At 42.6% G+C, this 17312-nt stretch overlaps 1 long non-coding RNA gene across 5 annotated transcripts in view; it reads right to left on the bottom strand.

The window, feature by feature from the left end:
- LOC133260350 (uncharacterized) overlaps positions 1–17312 on the bottom strand; it is a 163856-nt gene that overhangs the window by 100424 nt on the left and 46120 nt on the right. For 4 of the 5 annotated variants that reach the window (XR_009740772.1, XR_009740773.1, XR_009740770.1 and 1 more), the window contains exons 2-4: positions 6870–7029; positions 4112–4248; positions 430–1169 (exon numbers count right to left, since the gene is read on the bottom strand). This is a non-coding gene — a long non-coding RNA (uncharacterized LOC133260350). The remainder of the gene's footprint in view (positions 1–429; positions 1170–4111; positions 4249–6869; positions 7030–17312) is intronic. The other variant, XR_009740775.1, reaches the window with a different exon arrangement.

Raw genomic sequence — 17312 nt, 5'->3', positions numbered from 1 at the left:
GATACTGTTTGGTGGGTTTCTGCTACCCAACCATCATTCCACATCACGAAGGAAATGAAAATAGTTAGCCAGACATAGTCTAAGCTCTCATCTAATTCCTCTTCCTGTTGCCTTTTCTAAGTTATTTTTTAAGTTGAGATATAATTGACAAACAACATTGTGTAAGTTTAAGATACACAACATGTTGATCTGAAACATTTACTTATGCAATGTGATTATCACACTAATCATAGTAGCTATCACCTCCAACATGTCACAAATTATCAATTCTTAAATTCTTTAAATTAAATGTCACACCTCCCAGCTGATCTAGTCTGAAATGCTTCTTCATGTGTTGAGATCTCTATTACTTCTGTGGAGTTGGCAGGTTGAGTCTCAGTTTCTACTGTGCAAAAGGGTCAAAGTTCACTCAACATACAGAGGCCTTACCTCAAGTATTCCAAGGAAACTTGCTTCCTTCAGCAGAATATGAAACATCTGTGCAGCTAGTAAGTGATTATCCCAAGATGTTTCCATTTGCTGTCCCTCCTTCACCGCCTTGCCCTCTGCTGTCTCTGGTTTGGGGAAGAGAAAAAACAGGCTCTAGCAGTTGTAAGACCAGCCACTGCTGTTAGAGCCTATACACAAACTACTACCTCACTACTTCTTACACTACTTACAGAAGAGAAAACAGAGGCCCTCAGAGTGATTTGCCCACCATGCAAGGCCAGAGAGACATACAGGTAGGAACTAAATCTAGGTCAAACTGCAGATTGACCTCTTAAGTATCACACAAGATATCCATGTGAGAAATTAAAAGGTATCACAGGACCTCAATGGAGAGGCAAAGAAAGAATACCTTTGCCTGAAGAGATCCACAAAAAAGCAGACCTTTGGGAAGAGTCTCAGTAATACCAGGTGCCCCCTCTCCCCAGGTTTAGCACAACAATAGTCCTTTACAAAGAATATCCTACACCCGCTCATTGGAACAAACAGGGCTCCCAGGGACTCCCCTTTCCCTTGCTGGCTTGTTCTCTGATAGTTGCAGATGGCGGCGTGGCTGGCTGACTTTTTGTCTAGACAGAACCGACTCCCCACAGCTCACATAATCCCTCAGATGCTGCCAGGCCACCTCCACCTCCTCTCTTCCCTCCTCCTCACTATTCAGTATTCTCCGGGCTGCTGCCATCCTGTGGAAAGGAACACATCAAAGCCAGATGGAGTCATTCTTTCTGGGTGCTCGTGTCCTTTCTCTCTTCTCTTTTTCCTGGAACATTAATATTAATAGCTTGTTTCTTTTCTTTGCAGCTGCCTTCTTCTCCAACCTCAAGGGACCGGAACCTTTTCTTGGACTTTGTGACAGACGGAGGCGGCCTCATTTGAAGGCGGGGAGAGACGCACTGGGGGAGCACAGGCGCGGATGCTGTCTCTGATGTAATCCCGGGCCGCCCAGTGCAAGCATGTGACGTTGCTCCACTGCCAGCCCAGTCCAGCCAAATATTCTGTGCAATGTGTGTCCCTTCGGAGGAGGAGAAAGAGATCTGCAAACAATCTAGCCAAAGGCCAGTGAAATCATCCCTGATCAATAATCAGTGGTTCTGCCGCCAGACTCTGCACTAGTATCTCATCTCATATAATCACCATAATTCTACCAGCTTAATATTGGTATCCTCCTTTAATAGACAGGGAAACTCAGGCTCAGAGAGAGGCAGCCACTTGCCTACATCTCACACAGCTTGGGAGGTTGAAAGTTAAAACTCAAATCTCCTTCTAACTAATTTCCCATATACTTCTTTTTGTCTCTGTTTTCTGAGAGTTCAGCCTGCTGCTTTTGTGCTCGGTGGACCCCATAACATCAGCACTTGAGAGCTGACACGGTAAGACCAGACTTTGTGGGTCTGACTTCTCCCCTCTCACGCCCACTCCAGTCAAATCTGACATGGTCTCTGAGGTTCATGGAAGCTCTGGAATGGAGACTCGTGAAGCCAGAAGGTGTTGGCCAGATCTGTGCTCACCGGCCCTCAGAGAATGGTCGATTCCCCCACTGCGCTTTCCCATGGTGGGCTGGAGGGCAGCCGCACATCCAGAATAACAAGAGGAGATGTTCCAGGCTGACTGGGGTGAATCCCAAAACATCAGCGGCCATCTTGGCAAGGGGAAAGCTGACAGCGCTCCAACTTCAAGCTCATGGACACAAGATACGAAAGTGACAAAAGACACCACACTCTGTAGTTTTAACTTTCAATGCATTCTCAGGACATTCAAAGTCTAAAATGGTCAAAATATCTGGAAATTTCATGATTTACAAGGCTTTGTGTGATATGGCTTTGGTGGGCTTTTACAGTCTCACCGTGAACAACTCTTTCTGACTCTCAGCTCTGATCAAGGCAGCCTCCTTTTGATTCCTCAAATACAACAGATTCCTCCCTGACTGATGGCTTTCCAGGCTCAGGGCTGCTCCCCCTGCCATTTATTTGAGTGAGTGAAAGTCACTCAGTCATGTTCGACTCTTTGCAACCCCATGGCCTATATAGTCCATGGAGTTCTCCAGGTCAGAACACTGGAGTGGGTTGCCATTCCCCTTCTCCAGGGGATCTTCCCAACCCAGAGATCGAACCCAGGTCTCCTGCATTGCAGGTGATTCTTTACCAGCTGAGCCACAAGGGAAGCCCAAGAATACTGGACTTATCTCTACTAGTCTTTTGGGTTGGGAACAGCAACCCACTCCAGTATTCTGGCCTGGAGAATTCCATGGACTGTATGGGGTCTCAGAGAGTTAGATACAACTGAGCAACTTTCACTTTCACTACTTATCTTTTGAGCTTCTTTGTTCTGCCATGTCAGATTAGGTGAGTTCATCAGACTGGGCAGCCATGGGGCACTAATTTATATAGGCCGTTCAAACATCAACAGTGCATTTTCCTATGAAGAGCCAGATAGTAAATATTTTCAGCTCTATGGGTCGTATAGTTTCTGGTGCATCTACTCAATCCTGCTGCTGTAGTGTGAAAGCCAGTACAGATAATACATAAACGAACAGGTGTAGCTGTGGGTTCCAAAACAACCTTTTTCACCAAAACAGGTGGCAGGCTGGATTTGACCTGTGGGCCATAGTTTGCTGACCTTTCCTCTAGGACATCACTGAAATATAGAACTTTGGAAGCAATTAACTCAGGTTTACACAGTAAACTAACAAAACACACAAACCAATCTTAATTTCAGAAATGTTAATCATACGTTGAGTATAAACTGAAGCAAATGTTTCTTGCTGGGCTGAGCCCACCGGTGATGCATATTTTTTAAGAGATGCAAGCTAAGACAGGGCACAGCCAAATAAATTAATCAATTTTTTAGAAAGGGGGGGACCTTCCGAGTAGTGTAGTGGCTAAGACCCCTTGCTCTCAATACAGGAGACCTGGATTTAGACCCTGGTCAGGGAATTGAACCCCACATGCCACAACTAAGAGTTGAAATGTCACAACAAAGATCATACAAGACCCAGCTAAGACAGGGTGCTGCCCAATAAATAAATACATGTTAAAAAAAAGATGCATATTATCAGCAGTCAGCTGAGATCTGGGCTCCTAATTCATGGAGTGAAATGGGAGCAAATTATTTTCATATACACATATTGGATCATTTAACATGTTTCACAAGATGCTGTCTCGGGAAATTGCAAAAGAAAACTTAAGCGAGAATAAGAACTATGGAAATGTAGAAAACATTTTGCTTAAAGTATGCAAGACTATCAATTCTGCTTGTCAGTGGAAGTGAATTAATGGATGGAACTATTTTGGTATACAATTTTCATTAATCTAGCATAAGTTTCTCGGAAGTCTGGCTACAGGCAAGCCACAGGTTCCATGGCTGTGCCCTCTGTTTGTTCCACCCACCTCTCTCAGGCAAGCCAAATTACAGGCTCTGCTGCTATCAGTTTTATTTTTGGATACACAGACCTCCCACCAGCTTCCAGTGTCTGCTGGAGTCTAGCAAGAGGCAGACAGAGGAAGTTTTCTTCATGCTTCAGCCATTACTGGGACACTTACTATGGGTCAGGGGACACAGGTGAATGAAACACTGAGTCTACCCATCAGGATCTCCCTGGTCAGGTAAGTAGGCAGGTAACACTCACACATGGAATGCAATTCAAAGGAATCAAAATGACGCGCAGCACTGAAGAATGCAGCCACATACGAGGACCACCTACGCCGTGTAGTGCTGAACCGTGTGCATCCTTGTAGTCAGCTTGCAGCCGGAGCCTCGGGCTGTCTGGACACAGGCAGAGGTTACATAGGGGCATTGTTGTTGTTGTTACTGTTGAGTCACTAAGCCGTGTCTGATTCTTTTGCTATCCTGTGGACTGTAGTCCCGCCAGGCTCCTCTGTCCATGGGACTTCCCAGGCAAAATACTGGAGTGGGTTGCTATTTTCTTCTCCAGGGGATCTTCCGCACCCAGGGACCAAACTCGAACCTGCATCGCCTTCTTGGCAGGCAGATTCTTTACCACTGAGCAATGGGGGAAGCCAATACTGGGGCACTGGAAGACATCAAGGGCTAAGAGTAAGGGTGCTGTTGGAGAACACGGGTGACCAGAGCAAAAGAAAAACGTGTTTAGATTTTGCATGAGGTCAGGTTCCCCCAGACTCTCCCACAAATGCCCATTAGATCAGTTGGTTAATTGAGTTATAACTCTTCACTGGCCCATGGGTTATAGATGGGGCGGCACTGCCAGGAACAGAATGCTTTCCTTTAATTCTTGCCTCTTTTCTACCTCCCTTAATAATTAGCGTGATTTCCAACCACCCACCTCCCACCACCAAATATCTCACTCAGTTATAGCAAGATAATTGCTGAGAGTCCCTAGCAGTGTCATATGGGGGCCCCATAGATGTAGCAAGAACTAAAAGGAGAAAGCCATTAGGTTGTGTGAGATGCTTGGAAGCATTCTGTAACCTTCCCAACTATGGTACAAGAAGAAATGGTGCACCCAGAATGCAGATGTTAGGACTGGGTCACCAGCCTAAACAAAGATGGAAGACAGACTTGTACTCCTCCGACCTGGTGGATCTGTCACTCTGCAAAAGCTGCTAGCGACAGATCTGAGATCATCTCACAAAGCACATTGATAGATGCATGCCTGTCTACCACATTAATACGTACTCTCACTCACATACATATCCTGAAAAGATCTTTAGTAAAATGGACATGGAACAATGGACTGGTTCCAAATTGGGAAAGGAGTATGTCAAGGCTGTATATTGTCACCCTGCTTATTTACTTCAATGCAGAATACATCATGTAAAACGCTGGGCTGGATGAAGCACAGGCTGGAATCAAGATTTCTGGGAGAAATATCAATAACCTCAGATATGAAGATGACACCATCCTTATGGCAGAAAGTGAAGAGGAACTAAAGAGCCTCTTGATGAAAGTGAAAGAGGAGAGTTAAAAAGCTGGCTAAAAACATAACATTCAGAAAAACTCAGATCATGGCATCTGGTCCCATCACTTCATGGCAAATAGATGGGGAAACAATGGAAACAGTGGCAGACTTTATTTTCTTGGGCTCCAAAATCACTGCAGATGTTAACTGCAGCCATTAAATTAAAAGATGCTTGCTCCTTGGAAGAAAAGCTATGACCAACCTAGAGAGCAAGTTAAAAAGCAGAGACATTACTTTACCAGCAAAAGTCCCCCTAGTCAAGCTATGATTTTTCCAGTAGTCTTGTATGGATGTGAGAGTTGGACCATAAAGAAAGCTGAGCACCAAAGAACTGATGGTTTTGAACTGTTGGACAAGACTCTTGAAAGTCCCTTGGATTGCATGGAGATCCAACAAGTCAATCCTAAAGGAAATCAATCCTGAATATTCATTGGAAGGACTGATGATGAAGCTGAAGCTGTAATACTTTGACCACCTGATACGAGGAGCTGATTCACTAGAAAAGACCCTGATGCTTGGAAAGATTGAAGGCAGGAGGAGAAGGGGACGACAGAGGATGAAGTGGTTGGATGGCATCTCTGACGCGATGGATGTGAGTTTGAGCAAGCTCCAGGAGTTGGTGATGCACAGGGAGGCCTGCAGTGCTGCAGTTCATGGGGTTGCAAAGAGTGGGACATGACTGAGCAACCGAACTGAATTGAACTACTAAAATGGAATGACTTTTTTCTAAGTCAGTTTCTTCCTACCTCCAATAAATACATTTGTAAGCATACCAAATTATTAGCTTGTGTGGGGCAACTATACTTTTGAGTCCCTCTGATACATTTTCTCATTGCTTATCTTATACTTCTTTTTCATAGAACTTTTCAAAATTTCAATTAGTTAATGTTTTGCTAACTCTTTTCTTTATTGTCTCTCTCCTGATTGTGTACCACATGAGGACAGGGAACGTGTTGGTTGTATTGTTTAGCTTCCTTCAACATTCGTCTGCTAAGGGGTTTTCCTGATGACTCAGTGGTAAAGAATCCACCTGCTCAATGCAGGAGATATGGGTGCGACCCCTGGTCCAGAAAGACCCCACATGCTGTGGAGCAACTAAGCTCGTGTGCCACAACTATCGACCCTGTGCTCTAGAGCCCACGTGCGGCAACTGCTGAAACCGCGTTCCATGACTACTGAACCTGCGTGCCCTAGACCCCACGCTCTGCACAAGAGAAGTCATCTCAGTGAGAAGTACGCGCACCGCAACTAAAGAGTAGCCCTCACCAGCCACAGCTAGAGAAAAGCCCAAACAGTAAAAAAAAGACTCAGCACAGCCAAAAAAAAAAAAAAATTCCATCTGCCGAATGAACAAAGGGATGAAGTGGACACTCCATGGACTTATTTATCACACCTTTCATGGGCAAGCCTCCATTGGGATTGATAGTCTCTGGCTGTAGACACAAACCTGTCAGTATCAGATGCTCCATCTAGAAAGCCCCTCCCTGACATGGGGTGGAACCATCCCCACCTATCCTTGTGGTGGGAAAACAGGATGAGAGGACAGAAGGAAAAGGCTGGTTGGGAGGGAAGACACTTGTCCACTTTGCAATCCAGTTATTAATATTCTGTGGAAAAGAAGAAACCTGTTTAATATTCTATGGCAAATAGGAAACCCAGCACAATAACAAACAACTTTCTGCTGGACATTTCAAGTAATCCAGACTCTAATTCTTCTGTTTGAAAACCTGTTTGAGTCCTGGAGTCAGAGAGCCAAGGCTGAGTTACAGTTTGCAATGCCAACATATTTCTGAGATCACTCCAGGAGACCTAATGGGAAAATTCAAATGAGGCCACCTGCTTTATTACATGTCAAAAGGAGCATCTCCCCTCTTCCCCGGGTGCAATTTATTCTCCTAACCTTACAGCATGGGAAATGGAATTTTTCAATGGATCTTTTTTCCTTCAAAAGTCATCATCTTTACCAAGCCACCAAGCTTTTCATTGAAAATGGATTTAGATAATTTGGAGTTTGGTGTGTCAGATTTCTATTATTATTTTTTTTTCTTTTCAATTTTCTTCTTCTGTTCAGGAAGAGACCCATTCTGCTGTAGTCACGCCCCATTGAACAGAGTCAAACCTGGATATAATTATTTCCTCTGAGGTGAAAGCAGCCTAATATGGAAGAAGCTACTGAAATTGAAATATCAGAAAACCACCAACCCAAGGCAGGGGTATTTTTATAATGATGCATTCTCCCAAGAGGCAGGTTATTAAAATGTCAATTCTATATGTGTGTGTATGTATGTATATATATATATATATACACACATACATGTATTCACATACATATGTTCACACATATATGCTTATGTGCATATAAATACATATATAGTTTTATATATATGCATATACGTATATAGTCTTCAGGAGGAAGATACACAGTAATTAGTATAGACAGCAGAATCACTTACATCTAATTACAATGGAAAGAGAAGTCATCTTTATAAACTGTCATATATTTAATTAAGAAAACTTAGCATTTGGATGCATGGCTACCAGTTGGTAATGAGGTGAAGAAGAGCAAGTTTCAAGAAAACTGGGACAAGTTCTAAATGTACACTCTGCACCACACTCAAATAACCAAAAACAGACCCTCTAACTGGAGCAGCCATGTACTAAGTTAAAACTCAGGCTCCATCAGGTTTCTCTTCTTGTTATAGAACCATTGGAAGGACTTCCCTCATGGTACAGTGGATAAAGATACTCCTGCCAAAGCAGGAGACATGGGTTCGATCCCTGGGCCGGGAAGATTCCAGATGCCTTAGAGCAACTAAGCCCACACGCCACAACCACTGAGCCCGAGTTCTAGAGCCCGCGCGCTGCGACTGCTGAGTCCACATGTCACTACAACTGAAGCCTGCGCCCCTAGAGCCTGTGGTCCGCAACGAGAGAATCCACTGCAATGAGAAGGCCACGCACCACAATTAGATTCTAGCCCCTACTCGCCGCAACTAGAGAAAGACTGCAGGCAGCAAAAAGACCCAACACAACCAAGAATAATTTAAAAAGTTATTGAAAAAAAAAATCACTGGGAGCACATCCAGCCACACACCCCGGCTTTAAGAGTTTTCTGTTCTTTAGAAGCGAGCACAGTGGTGTCGTGTGGGCGTGCTGCCCCCTGCTTCCTCTCTAGACACTAAGAGAGACCACTAAGATGTTTAAGGCCTGAATGTGAAGCTCATACAGAAGCTTGATGCTCCACTTGTCTCTCACCAGACAGGATTTCCAGCAAACAACAGTCTGCTCCTGCTACCAGCCTGGCTTGGCTGGTCCCTAGGTGTTTCTGTTGCATGTTTATCTTTTTTGGTTTGTTTGTTTGAGCCCTGATTTGACTTTTACAGAAAATCCACCAAGACAGTTATTTTAGTCCATTCAGACTGCTATAACAGAATTCCACAGACTGGGTGGGTTAGAAACAACAGAAATTTGTCACAGTTCCAGAGGTTGGGAAGTCCAAGATCAAGTGGCCAGCAGATCTGGTGGGAGCCTTCTTACCACAACCTCACATGGCAGAAGGGATGAGAGATCTCTCTGGGTTTCCTCTAATAAAGGCACTATCCCTACTCATGAGGGCCCTACCTCCATCTCCAAAAATCATCATACTATGGATAAGGTTTCAACATATGCATTAAGCAGGGATACAAACATGCCATCCATAGCTGCTGTTGTTATTTAGTTGCTGAGTCTTGTCTGACTGTTTGTGACCCCATGGGCTGTAGCCCACCAGGCTTCTCTGTCCATGGGATTTCCCAGGCGAGAATACTGGAGTGGGTTGTCATTTCCTCCTTCAGGGGATCTTCCCAGGGATTGAACCTCCGTCTCCAGCATTGGCAGGCAGATTCTTTACCACTGAGCCACCTGGGAAATTCGGGGACTCTAAAACTTGTACTTTGTGCTCTGTGTTGCAAAATTTCTTGGCTTAGAGAATGCTAGAGATTGCCAAAGTGAGTGAAATAAGTCAGACAGAGGGGAACTACTGTATGACATTCCTTATATGTGGAATCTTAAGAAAAATATGATACAAATGAACTTACAAAACAGAAAGAGACTCACAGACTTAGAGAATGAGCTTATGGCTGCTAGGGGGAAGGTAGACAGGGGGAAAAGCTAGTTAGGGACATGCACACGCTGCTATATTTAAAATGGATAACCAATGAGGACCTACTGTATAGCACATAGAGCTCTGTTCTGTGTTATGTGGCAGCCTGGATGGGAGGGAAGTTAGGGAGAGAATGGATACATGTGTATGTATGGCTGAGTCCCTCATCACAACATGGTTAATCGGCTATAGTGGTGGTGGTTTAGTGGCTAAGTTGAATCCAACTCTTTGCAACCCCGTGGACTGTAGCCTGCCAGGCTCTTCTGTCCACGGGATTTCCCAGGCAACACTACTGGAGTAGGTTGCCATTTCCTTCTCCAGGGGATCTTCCCAGCCAAGGAATCGAACCTGCATCTCCTGTATTGGCAGGCGGTTTCTTTGCCACTGAGCCACCAGGGAAGCCTTTTATATACAAGTCTCTATAAAAAATCCTGGTGGAAGGATGGGGTGGAGAAGGTGGCCTGTTACAAACAAACAAGAATCATATCTCATCTGTCTTAAGAACCTAAACCCAGCACTGTACCTAGAGCCAACTAACTGTCTGCATGTTCTGCTTCCCCCTGACCTATTATGCTCTGACTTCTGTGCTTTTGCATAAGCTATTCCTTAGACATTGAGCTCTCATTATTCTCTGCCTGTTTTCACCTGATTATGCCTGATTCATCTTTCAGACATGCAATTATAGGTGACCTCCTCCAGGAAGCCCTCATTGGAAATCCCTATACACACATCACCATATTGTCCTTAAGTACCTTTGTCACAGAGCCCTCCATCCTAGAATTTAACACTTGAGTTCAATCTCCTATCATCTCCCACTAGATTGAACATTCCATGAGGATACAAATCCTGTCTTATCCAATAACAAATAACCACAGTACTTCCTTGCTATCATCTGCTCAAAGAAATACCATTGAAGGAATGAATCAACTAATGACTTTAAAAATGAGTAGATGAAATCTCAACTTCTTCTATATTGTTTTGAGATGGTTTACTCCAGTGTTTCAATGCCTTAGGTGCCTTACAAGAGAGGAAGGAATCTATGTCCTTTATTCATCCTCGTGTTTAATTCAGAGTCATCACCCAATTCATCTTCAAATATCCTTCTCTCTGGCCAAAATTTGAATTTATCATTTTTCATTTTATTTCTAAGTTGTTAAAGCTCCCCTTGTTGAGTAGAAGACATTTTCAGAGCTCTCCACTCTAAAGCCTATACATTCCTTACATGCCCATACCACCCCCCGACACACATACATACATGTGCATACATATTTAAGGACTTTATTTTCTACATTTAAAATGCAAGATGCGGCCATGACTGCTTCTAGAGAGCCTACTGCTTCTGACACTCTGATTTCACAATCCTATAGCTGCTTCATTACCATCTCTTCGACAGTGCTTTTTTTCCCTCCCTTAAATTCCGGAACCTCTGACCAGCTTAACTGTTTCTAAGCAATCTTAAGGAGGATTAATCTTGTCTGGAAGAAGGTGATATGTTAGGTCATTACTCCCTCCTTGGATGTGAAGAAAACTTTTTTCTTGTCATCATCAAGACTGGCTGAAATTCCACCATTCACTGATTCAGTTTTATGACAGGAATGTGCCAAGTGCTCTGCCCGATGTTTTCCCAGAGGCAGGTCCATGGGCGCTAAGGAACCTCTTCTCTTCCTCTCACAGGCCACTTGCTTGCCAGTGATGTAATCTCTGAATAAAACGGGATGTAACCTGCTCTCTGCTTAGGGAATTTGTTTTGTACTTTGATTCATTCTTTCTTGGGGGAAGTTTCCTGTGACCCTTAAACTAAACCATCCACCCCTGCAATCTGTCCCCACATCATCCAGTATAACCCTCCTCACACCTGTCGTAACTACCTGCTTATTGTTTATCTTTCCCAACAGAGAATAGGCTTCACTGGGAGCAAGGTTTGTGACTCTTACCTAACCTCTGCTTCCCAGTACTGGGAACATTATTCAAACGCTTTGTTAACAGGCACGTAATAAATAATTTGTTCAGTATATGAAAGAAAACTTTCTGGTCTGGTTGAGACTGAACTGGGAGTTAAATTCCACAGTCAACACTGGATTATTCAATTCTCAGGCTAAGCGCGTGCTTAGGCAAAATAGTTGGAGAAGGCAATGGCACCCCACTCCAGTACTCTTGCCTGGAAAATCCCATGGACGGAGGAGCCTGGTAGGCTGTGGTCCATGGGGTCTCGAAGAGTCGGACACGACTGAGCGACTTCCCTTTCACTTTTCACTTTCATGCATTGGAGAAGGAAACGGCAACCCACTCCGGTGTTCTTGCCTGGAGAATCCCAGGGACGGGGAGCCTGGTGCGCTGCCGTCTATGGGGTCGCACAGAGTCGGACACGACTGAAGTGCCTTAGCAGTAGCAGCAGCAGGCAAAATAGTGGGGGTTGGGGAGAGAAGACAGTTAAAAGCATAGAACTCCTTTGACAAACTTATTCAGAGATTTGAAATCAAACTATTCGATAAGTAGCTATTTTAACATTAGCATCCATAAGCATTTTGTTACTTCTAAAAAAGTAAAATCCATAACCATTTTCTTTCTAGAGTAAGAAGGCCATCATTACATTTGTTGTTGTTTAGTCATGAAGTCATGCCTGACTCTTTTGCAACCCCATAGACTGTGGCCCACCGAGCTCCTCTGTCTATGGGATTTCCCAGCAAGAACACTGAGTGGGCTGCCATTTTCTCCTCCAGGGGATCTTTCCCATCCGGGGATGGAACCCGTGTGTCCTGCATTGGCAGGCAGACCCTTTACCTTTGAGCCACCAGGGAAGCCCCATCATTACATTTATTAAAATTAAATATTGTTCTTCTTCAGTTGCTAAGTCATATCTGATTCTTTGCGACCCCATGGACTATAGCACACCGGGCCTCCCTGTCCCTCACCATCTCCTTGAGTTCATCCAAGTTCATGTTCATTAAATAGGTGATGCCATCCAACCATCTCATCCTTGGCTGCCCTCTTCTCCTTTTGTATTTCCCAGCATCAGGGTCTTTTCAAATGAGGCAGCTCTTCACATCAGGTGGCCAAAGTATTGGAGCTGAATGAATGGTCTCTAAAGTCTTGGTTAAATTTATAACTCAAAGGTCTTAAACTATCCTTATCTAATCTTCTATTTATACTCTTGTTACAACTTCCCAACTAAACAACTTTCCAGTAACAGGCTAAATGTTTGAAGTGAAAAAGAGAAACCAACAGTTCTGTGCCTGATGAACATATGGAGAAAGGAGGAAACTGGATCTGGACTTGGCTAGCTCTGGCCAAGTACTGAGGCTGTTGGAGTGTTGGGTAAGTCATTACTGAGAAAATGTTCCAATAAACCTCATCTGTTATTTCATATGTGTAAACCTGAGTGCATTTAGCAGTTCCCACCTTTCAAATGTGTTCAATTTCAAAAGCACATTTCTTTGTCAGATTTTCTTAAGAATTTGAAGTCTTTTTCCCATAGAAACAATATTGTGTTTGTAAGTTTTCCAGGCTAGCTCACCAAAACCCATTTATTTCATAATTTAACTGAAATACATGTTCAACGACAAAAGTAGAAAACAATGCTGTAAAGGCATTGATTTTTTTTTTTAATGCCACAAACCATGTCTAAACATGGAGGGTAGAGCAAAAATACATTTAAAAGTCATGATAAGTTTTCAGGCCTTAGATATTTGGCAAAACTAATACAATTATGTAAAGTTTAAAAATAAAATAAAAATTTAAAAAAAGGATACAAAATTTAAAATAAAGAAAATTAATAGGGCCTCAGTTTTATGTTGCCAATTAGTATCTGTAAAAGCAGCATGGAAATCACATCTACCTGCTTCCTAACATCCAGTCTCTCTTTCTTCCTTTAGAAAGGAAAGTAACACTCAATCTGTAGCTGAATACAGAGCCAACCAGAGTAAAAAGCATATTTCACAGCCACCTGTGCTCCTAGGTATGACCATATGATTAATTCCACCAGAAGAGTGTACCTGGAAGTGATGCTGTAACTTCTGAGTTATGTTCTTAAAGTCCCTAACCTTCCTCAACTGACTGGAACACAGAGATACTGGAGGGTCATCCTAGACAGTACAATTGGAGGTGGTACCCTGGGAAATGATGAAGCACAGGACAGGCTTCTTAGACAATCTTATGGAGCAAGGCCTCTGCATCAGTTCTGAACCATCTACTTACGGATTGCTATGTTAGTTCTAACTTGTTTAATCACAAAAAGATTCAAAATAAACGAGTTAGAAAATTGTCTCTCTCTATATAGAAATTTGTCTCTTTAGAAGATTGGGGCCTACCAGGTGGTGCTAGTGGTAAAGAACCCGCTGCCAATGCAGGAGACATAAGAGATGCAGGTTCGATCTCTGGGTCGGGAAGATCCCCTGGAGAAGGGCATGGCAACCCACTCCAGTATTCTTGCCTGGAGAATCTCATGGACAGAGGAGCCTGGCAGATTACAGTCCATAGAGTTGCAAAGAGCCGGACACAACTGAAGTGACTAAATATACACATAAAGATTATATATATATATATATATATATATAAAATCTATACATACATATATATATTATATAGCCGTAACCAGTGTAAACAAATGATGATGATATAGTGAAGAATCCTAGGGGGTTCTGAAGGAAATAACTCTAGAATTACCAGAATGTGGCTAGTACAAAAAAATTTTGCTCAAAACTCAAAATTTTTCTCTTTGAAAAAAAAAATATTTTTTAACTTCAGGAATATATGCCAAGATATGTCATGGAGATATTTTCTCTGGATCATATCCTATGGGCTAAACCAAAATTTTGATTATAACTTTCCTCTTTCCTTCCTTCTTATTTCTTTCTTCTTCCTTTTTTCCTCTCTTCCTTTCCTTCATTATTTGAACCTGAAGATATAGGCTGAATGTATAGCTGTAAAGCTTCATAAGGCACAGTATTCTTCAAGGAAGTTACAGATGCATAGGAGAGACAGAAAAAGAAAGCACTAATAGCCATGCTCTGTGAAAAATGCTATAATGCAGTTATTTCCAAAACTCTGGGGGAGCCAGAAAAAAAAAATGCCTTTTGGAAGTTATTGGAACCTTTGGTTGAAAAACTGAGAAAAGAGGTTTTTTAAGAGTCACAGTTATAGAGTATGGGTTTCCTTTTGAGTTGATGAAAATGTTCTAGAATTGATTGTGGTAATGGCTGCCCAACTCTGGGGATATATGAACAGCCATTGAATTGTACAGAGGATGAGATGCTTGGATGGTATTATTGACTCAATGGACATGAGTCTGAGCAAGCTCCAGGAGACAGTAAGGAACAGAGAAGTCTGGCATGCTGCAGTCCATGGGGTTGTGAAGAGCTGGACATGACTGAGCAACTGAACAATTGAACTGTACACTTTAAATGAGTGAATTGTATGGTATGTAAATTCTATCTCAAAAAACTGTCACCAAAAAAAAAAAAAATATTACTGGGAAAAGATTCAAAGCTTCATTGGAAAGAATTTTTGTTAGCTTGCCTTTTCCAAAATGACTGGATACATTGAACATATATTCATCTCTACATATATGTGAGTGAGTGAGTGAGTGCTTTCTCAGTCGTGTCTGACTCTTTGTGACCCCATGAACTGTACCCACCAGGCTCCTCTATCTATAGAATTCTCCAGGCAAGAATACTGGAGTGGGTTTCCATTTGCTTCTCCACAATACATACATGATTATGTCAAAATAAAGTTAATATGATTTTTATTGTAGATCCAAATTTGCTCGATGACAAGTCAGAGACTCAGGCACCTTTCATAGAGATTCTGATTCAGAATATTACATTTAACATATTTAATAGAAAACATAGGACAGAGCGCAAGGATGGTTCCAGTTCTTCACCCTTTCTTGACTCTTTGCCATGGAGTATCAGTGGGCACTAAAGAATCAAAGCTTGAAAAGTCCTTAGCGTTATTCTTGTACTTTTGACACTGTCATGAGGAAAATGTGTCCTCTCTAAATTGCTGACCCAGGAGAAGGATGAGAGACTTGTGAACCAGCTGGGATCAGCTCAGAATAGATGACTCCCAGGCGACAGCAGACTCTCATGTCAGCCCAGCTGAGACAGGAGACCAGATACCCTATAAGCCAAGTTCAGTGTAGACCGGCTGACCCCCACCCAACTGACAGAAAACAGGTCAGCTCAATAAGTTCCACTGGTAAGGTGGTTGTTACACAACAAAATTATGGCCATAGTACTGATATGAGGTCAAAGAGCATTACGATCAGGCGAGGCGAGGACAATTTTCTTGTCCTTATTACCACCCTCTTTTTCCTCTTAAATGCCAAAAACTGCTCCTGACATTCCAAGTATAACCTTGTCACTCCTGGGAGGCTCACTGCTTAAAGTGCTACATGTACAATTGCTTTAAACTCTGAGGCTGGAGGAACAGAGGTAAATCAAAATCTTCCTGTTGTAGACAGAGAAACTTTTTTTTTTTCTAATTTTATTTTATTTTTAAACTTTACATAATTGTATTAGTTTTGCCAAATACCGAAATGAATCTGCCACAGGTATACATGTGTTCCCCATCCTGAACCCTCCTCCGTCCTCCCTCCCCATACCATCGTTCTGGGTCGTCCCAGTGCACTAGCCCCAAGCATCCAGTATCGTGCATCGAACCTGGACTGGCAACTCGTTTCTTACATGATATTTTACATGTTTCAATGCCATTCTCCCAAATCTTCCCACCCTCTCCCTCTCCCACAGAGTCCATAAGACTGTTCTATACATCAGTGTCTCTTTTGCTGTCTCGTACACCGGGTTATTGTTACCATCTTTCTAAATTCCATATATATGCGTTAGTATACTGTATTTATGTTTTTCCTTCTGGCTTACTTCACTCTGTATAATAGGCTCCAGTTTCATCCACCTCATTAGAACTGATTCAAATGTATTCTTTTTAACGGCTGAGTAATACTCCATTGTGTATATGTACCACTGCTTTCTTATCCATTCATCTGCTGATGGGCATCTAGGTTGCTTCCATGTCCTGGCTATTATAAACAGTGCTGCGATGAACATTGGGGTACACGTGTCTCTTTCCCTTCTGGTTTCCTCACTGTGTATGCCCAGCAGTGGGATTGCTGGATCATAAGGCAGTTCTAGTTCCAGTTTTTTAAGGAATCTCCACACTGGTCTCCATAGTGGCTGTACTAGTTTGCATTCCCACCAACAGTGTAAGAGGGTTCCCTTTTCTCCACACCCTCTCCAGCATTTATTATTTGTAGACTTTTGGATCGCAGCCATTCTGACTGGTGTGAAATGGTACCTCATAGTGGTTTTGATTTGCATTTCTCTGATAATGAGTGATGTTGAGCATCTTTTCATGTGTTTGTTAGCCATCTGTATGTCTTCTTTGGAGAAATGTCTATTTAGTTCTTTGGCCCATTTTTTGATTGGGTCATTTATTTTTCTGGAGTTGAGCTGTAGGAGTTGCTTGTATATTTTTGAGATTAGTTGTTTGTCCGTTGCTTCATTTGCTATTATTTTCTCCCATTCTGAAGGCTGCCTTTTCACCTTGCTAATAGTTTCCTTTGATGTGCAGAAGCTTTTAAGGTTAATTAGGTCCCATTTGTTTATTTTTGCTTTTATTTCCAATATTCTGGGAGGTGGGTCATAGAGGATCCTGCTGTGATGTATGTCGGAGAGTGTTTTGCCTATGTTCTCCTCTAGGAGTTTTATAGTTTCTGGTCTTACGTTTAGATCTTTA

Source organism: Bos javanicus, chromosome 14 (assembly GCF_032452875.1).
Source record: "Bos javanicus breed banteng chromosome 14, ARS-OSU_banteng_1.0, whole genome shotgun sequence".
NCBI lineage: Eukaryota > Metazoa > Chordata > Mammalia > Artiodactyla > Bovidae > Bos > Bos javanicus.
This window is presented reverse-complemented; position numbering and strand designations above follow the sequence as displayed.